At 37.2% G+C, this 6,000-nt stretch overlaps 1 protein-coding gene across 13 annotated transcripts in view; it reads right to left on the reverse strand.

Moving 5' to 3' along the window:
- ptprdb (protein tyrosine phosphatase receptor type Db) overlaps nucleotides 1–5,773 on the reverse strand; it is a 97,674-nt gene extending 91,901 nt beyond the window's left edge. For 3 of the 13 annotated variants that reach the window (XM_048197518.1, XM_048197519.1, XM_048197516.1), the window contains exons 1-2: nucleotides 5,221–5,773; nucleotides 823–845 (exon numbers count right to left, since the gene is read on the reverse strand). The gene's annotated coding sequence lies outside the window, so the exon portion shown is untranslated. The remainder of the gene's footprint in view (nucleotides 1–822; nucleotides 846–5,220) is intronic. The other 10 variants (XM_048197530.1, XM_048197521.1, XM_048197520.1 and 7 more) reach the window with 4 other exon arrangements.
- Between the last annotated feature and the right edge of the window lie 227 nt (nucleotides 5,774–6,000).

Consider the following 6,000-nt stretch of genomic DNA (forward strand, 5'->3'; position numbering starts at 1 on the left):
AATATGTTTTGCAATACATGATCCATACGGTCTAATATGCAAAGTGTGCGTTCCTGAGTGAGACAGTATATAGACCGAAGAGTCTAAAACAGACAGTCCTTTGTGTGTATGTGTGTGTGTGTGTTTAAGAGAGAAGGACCGAAAGGGTTTAGTGAGAAAGAGAGAAGACATTTCACCCCCTCACTGAATGGAGGTTTTATTGATCTCAGTGGACATCAGCTCCTTCCAGCATGGCCTTGAACAGAAAGCCACATTAAAACGTCTAAACAGTGTTAGAGCGTTGAATATGAGACAAGACAAGCCTTAACTACTGGCTATGAAAGGAAAAAAGATGCAAAAGTGGTCTTTTTATGTTTTTAGCTGCTCTGGATAGGCGTTCTTTTTATTTAGAGAAGACAAGTACTGTAGATGAAAAAACGGAACTGAATACTATCGTTTTCATGCCAGGCCCAGAAGGAATCTGCTGACTTTTTTGCATTTTCTGTGCTGATTTTAGGGGATTTAAACATAGTAAAATGTGTTAAATGGAGCTGGTAGTACTACACTTTCAGTGATAGCTGAAAGCATTATCAAATTATGCAAATATTTCCTAAATAAACACACAAGAAGCGGTATAAATGTAGATGGCTGTTCCAATTCTGTGGAGTTCTGTGCAGATTCTATTCATGGCTGTTCAAATATCTTATAATTAAAAGGGTTCCTGGTTCAAGAAATGTAAAGATTGATCTTTGTCATGTGCCACATTTCAGCTCTCATTCTCACTGTCACACTGCTTGTTAGTTTTTCAAGCTGTAAAAATACCAACGTGAAGATCTCACTTACCTCTGTGTTCTATTTGAGTCAATCTGAAAGAGAGAGAGAGAGAGAGAGAAAAGTGAGTGAGATGAATACAGTCATCCAAAATGACAGCATTACACCAACACTTCATTACCATGCAACTGTTTTCCAGACAAAAGATCAAAAATGCAGTCTCCATGAACTGTGGCAATATCAGATGCTCTGTCATAGTTGATGTAACGCAGTGATTCCCAACCAGGGTCACGCGTATACCCAAGAGGATACTTGGAAAGATTTTGATTTTTTTTTAAACCTGTTAAAACAGGAATTATGACTTTAAAATAAAATGTATTAGGGCTATCAAATGATTTAAATAATGTTAAACAATTTTTGCAGATAACATTTTCTAGGGGGTGGGGATTACAATAAGGGGAAATATATATATATTTTTTAATTATTATTATTATTATTAGTATTATTATTTCATCGCTCTAATGGTAAAACAATGTAAGACAATTACTCTCTAAATTAAAGGTGGAGTAAGTATAATTTCAAAAACACTGCTTGGAAGTTAGTCGGACTGATTCCAACAACAAACGTGTAACCAATCAGCATTAGGGGGCGTATGACGGTCGAGGAGAGAGAACGAGCAAGAAGGAGATTTGAAAAAAGAAAAATATAAAAACTGCGGAACGAGAGATGGGACACAATACAAAAGATCTCAAAAGAATATCACTGGAATGAAGATTTATGACTGGGCAAGTGCTTTAGGACCTGCACAGCAAAATCCCCAGAGTTAAATCAACTCTCCTCAAAGTACATATGGTCCCTCTCTAAATAGTGTTAAAATAACACTAAAGCAGAGTTAAATTTAATGAGATAATTAAGCAATTAATTAAGTAATGATTGTGCATTAGTGATGAACACCTGCTGTTAACAAGCAGAATCACTGAAGAAATAAGAAAAAACACAAGAACTACAAGTGACTTAAGTCAGCCTTATTAACTGATTAATTATCTCATTACTTTAACTCTGCTTCAGTGTTATTTTAACACTACTTAGAGAGGGACCATATGTACTCTGAGCAGAGTTGATTTAACTCTGGGGATTTTGCTGTGTGCGTTTATATTAGAAAAGCTTTCCAGCCTGGAGTGAGTTAAGTGGGAAGGCCTGAAAACAGACACTGAGGCTGCTTTGTTCCCGCTACTCATGTGAGTAACACTGGGTTATGATTGTCTGGAGCTGCTGTGCTGTTTGCGACTAACAACGAACACTTTGTATTTACTCGTGTGTACTGTACGTTCATTTTTTGTGCTTCCTTGTTGTTTATTCATCACCTGCGCTTTGTTATTCATGAAGCATTTTGTTGCGCGTCAGCTGTGATAAACAGACATCCACTTTCGCATTGCGTGTGTAACAGTCGCCAGATAGTGAGAGTTTTGCTGTTAAACCACTGCACACTGACGACCGCTAGAGAATGAGGTGTTTAGCGTCATGGATAGCGCGCTTGCCTCGCCTGTCAGCAGTGATCGCGCCGGGGCAAGACCGATTCGAGACCGACTCGGATCAGGGTGGTTAGGATTGGAGTGTGAGTTTTGGAGGCGGAGCAATGAAGAGAGGGGGTGTGTTTGGGTTGATTTCAAATATCAACAATGTCCAACAGCGTTTTTCAAAATCTACTTTTGCAAATATTTAACCAATGAAACATATTAAAAAGAGCTTGTGAGTAAACTTTGTATCTTCATTGGATCCTCAAACTGTCAATCGAACCTCACAACTCCACCCCGCCTCTATACTGAATGACGTACCGCACACAGCTTGGACTCTTCGTCTCTGCTTGTTTGCAAGGGTTAATAAAGAACTGGTTGTTTGAATAAGTACAGCATTTTCTTTACTCAAGAAACTCCCACTGTCTGACATTCACTGGTTAAAAACTCCATTTGAGTTTGCTTTTGGTAATGTTAATAATATGCAAGTGTCTGACCATATAAAGCCTCAATATCAACTTTGACAACACAGGCAAAAAATTATTTTGTCTATGTCACAATATGAGGTAAGTAAGATGAGAATAAGATTTTGAAAGGATTTAATATCTGCAAAATCTCTATTTCAAATAAATGCTGTTTTTTTAGGTTTCTATTCATTCAAGAATCTTAAAATAAACATGATCACGGTTTTCAAAAAATGTTTTAAACAGCACAACTTGTGCTGTGATAACAAATTAAAAATAATCGTTGCAATATTTGCCCCGCTGATTATTTGTCCTTATTTTTTAGGTAATTCCTTTACCTTGCATTGGTAACAAGCTGTCATTCCTGCTTGGGGTTGCCAGATGTCAAGAGCATAAATTCCCCAAACAAGACTTTTTTCTTAAAAGGATACACTTGCCTATTTTAAATAGTTATTTTAAATTGTAATATTATTTCGCAATATTACTGTATTATTGATCACATACAATTCTAGTTTGGTGTCTATGAAAGGATACTTAAGACAAAAAAAGGTTGGGAAACACTGGTCTCTCTATCACCCTGCAGAACTGCTACGGGTGAAATCATTTAGGGATCAACTGCCTGAAAGTTCAAGGGTCACATCAAGTAAATTCACTGACCACCAAAAGAGTCGCGCATGTATGTTTGAGTAAAAATGGAGCAGGTCACGACTGTGACCCAGGCCTGTCAATCATGAACTCAGAAAGAGAAGATTTTAAGTCCCTTTCCTGTTCCTCTCTTTTTTTCACACTCATCTTCTCTCCCACATTCGTACACACACTTTCACACCCACATCTTGAGAGAGTTGTTTGACTGTGTGCCTAATGATAATAGATGAGGTGTCAGGATGAAGGTGAGAGACACTAAGTCATCCTCACAGCACGAGGGAGAAACAGCTCATTTCTAGCTTTCTCTCTCTCATTTTCACTTCGCCTAAATCTACAGGCGCTAAAATAGGAGAAGAAGCGCCTATAGAGCTTCTATCCAGGACAACACTGATGTTTTCCATTTTATTTTACGCTTACTTTTTAAATTATATGGTCATATGTCTGAGTTATCGAAGGGAGAACTTGGATATTCAAACTGGGCTGTCTTTTCAGTACACATTAGAGCAGCGGGAAGAAGTCAGCACTTTACACAAGTCTTGTGAGAAAATGTCAAAATATGACAGGGCTGAACAGAAATAAAAATCTGCTTATGCAAGCTTCTTGTCTCTCAGAGAATCACTAGAATAAAGTGACCTCTGGTTCTCAAGAGCATTCATATACATTCACAGGCATGCAGAGTCCCAACCTAACATAAAACATTATGCATGCTATATGTAATAAACATTATTTGAATGACATTTAAAAGTATAGACGGCAAAATACAGACAACAGCAAAAACATTAACTACAGCTGGTTGCCAGAACTTTTCTGTAAAAATACAGTGACAATTGTTTGACAAGATGCATTTTGGTAACTGCATATGTCATTATACTGTATAACTGTATAATATTTGTATAACAATTCGTTTCAACTATTAAAATCTATTTCTTTCTGTAAAACGTGATGATAAATAGGCCTATCTGTACAATGACATAATTGAATCACATGATGACCCAAAGATACGTTTAATTGGCCTCTTCGGTGACTGTACAACACCACAGAAACACCATCAGTGTGACAAACATGGCACTAAAATAATTAACATTAACTAAAAACATAAAATATACCATAAAAAAAGCCAATGTGCATAACTGTAAAAAAAAAAAAAAAAAAAAAAAGAAGCAGCTAACTTATACTTAATAAAATGTTACTATGTTGATATTATAATTCCACTTTCAAGTAACTATGAGGCGATTCATATTTTTTAAAAATAACATTATTTTAATAATAATAATCCATAACATAGACCTATCAGTACAATATTTTATGTGTAGATAATAATTTATTAATTCACTCGTTTTAGGTTACTTATGTTTATTTATTTATTTATTACATGTAAAATGTATTTCATGTACTTTTAAAATAGGCTATAATGTTTTTTTGTTTTTTTTACTGTAGGCATGTATGCTAATGTAACTTACAGCTTTACTGTATCATTTTGGCATTATTCCAGTTACGAAGATTTTTACAGTGTGGGTTGTAATAGCCCGCAGTCATTGCAAGTTTGTAAGAAAACCAGCAAAACTTCAAGACTTTTAATGAGTTCATCCTGTCCCAAAATGTTCGACAGACCGTACAAATCTAATAAATAATTCAATTCAAGAGCGTTCTGCACATTTATGGCTGAATAACGACATGTTCTGTGAAAGCACTATTAAATCCTGGACATTTGTTCTCAACTGACTGCCTAACAATAGTTTGTCTTTCAACGAATATCACAGCACTCACACATACACACACAGACACACGCACACTTGACCAAAGGACCGGACGACCTCGCAGCATCTTGAATCTGCGCGAGCTCTTACCGGATTCTCCAGGTACAGTCGCGGTGCGAGGAGATCCCGGTGGAGATCCGTCTCTCTATCCGCCCGAGTGAGATTCCAAGATCCGGTAACTCCGACAAAAGGCGAGTGCAGTCTGTACGGTTCTCAAAAACCAGATGGGTCCACGCGCATAGCCCCGATTTAAGTGAAGAGCTTTAGAAGCTTTTGAAGTGCTGAGCTTCAAGCGACGCGCTCGCACCTTGCTTTTAAAAATTCTCTTCCAGACTCAGGTGCTCTTCGGGGTCGCGCAAAAGGCAGAAGAGTCGAAGCGCAAGTTGATTCTCAACACATATCTGATGAAGACACGAACAAAGATATGCAGGATGCAGCCCATACACACACACACACATGCGCGCGCGCGCGCGTAAAGGGGGGTGACGACTTAGAATAGATTTAGATAGATTTTTTTTTTTCCTTTAAAATTTTCAATTACATTTAAACTGCATTTTAAACGAAAATCCACTTGTTTTATGTGGGAGATGTAACAAAGAAAAAGAGGACCGATTTAACAACTTCATGATAATACAAGCCCAAAGGGGAGCTCTGCTCAGAGCAACAGAAATCTCATCATCATTCATTAACTCATCAAAAGACAACACACACACATACACACACAGTGCATCTATTCCAGGACATCCCATGGCTTCATTAGATGAAGTGTGAGCTCATTAACAACACAACACAATGCTTTAACAGCATACATATTAATGTGCATGAGCATCATTGTGCAGATGTATGATATTTTGAGCGTGAAAATAAAAA

The sequence above is a fragment of the Megalobrama amblycephala genome, linkage group LG7 (genome assembly GCF_018812025.1).
Source record: "Megalobrama amblycephala isolate DHTTF-2021 linkage group LG7, ASM1881202v1, whole genome shotgun sequence".
Classification (NCBI taxonomy): domain Eukaryota; kingdom Metazoa; phylum Chordata; class Actinopteri; order Cypriniformes; family Xenocyprididae; genus Megalobrama; species Megalobrama amblycephala.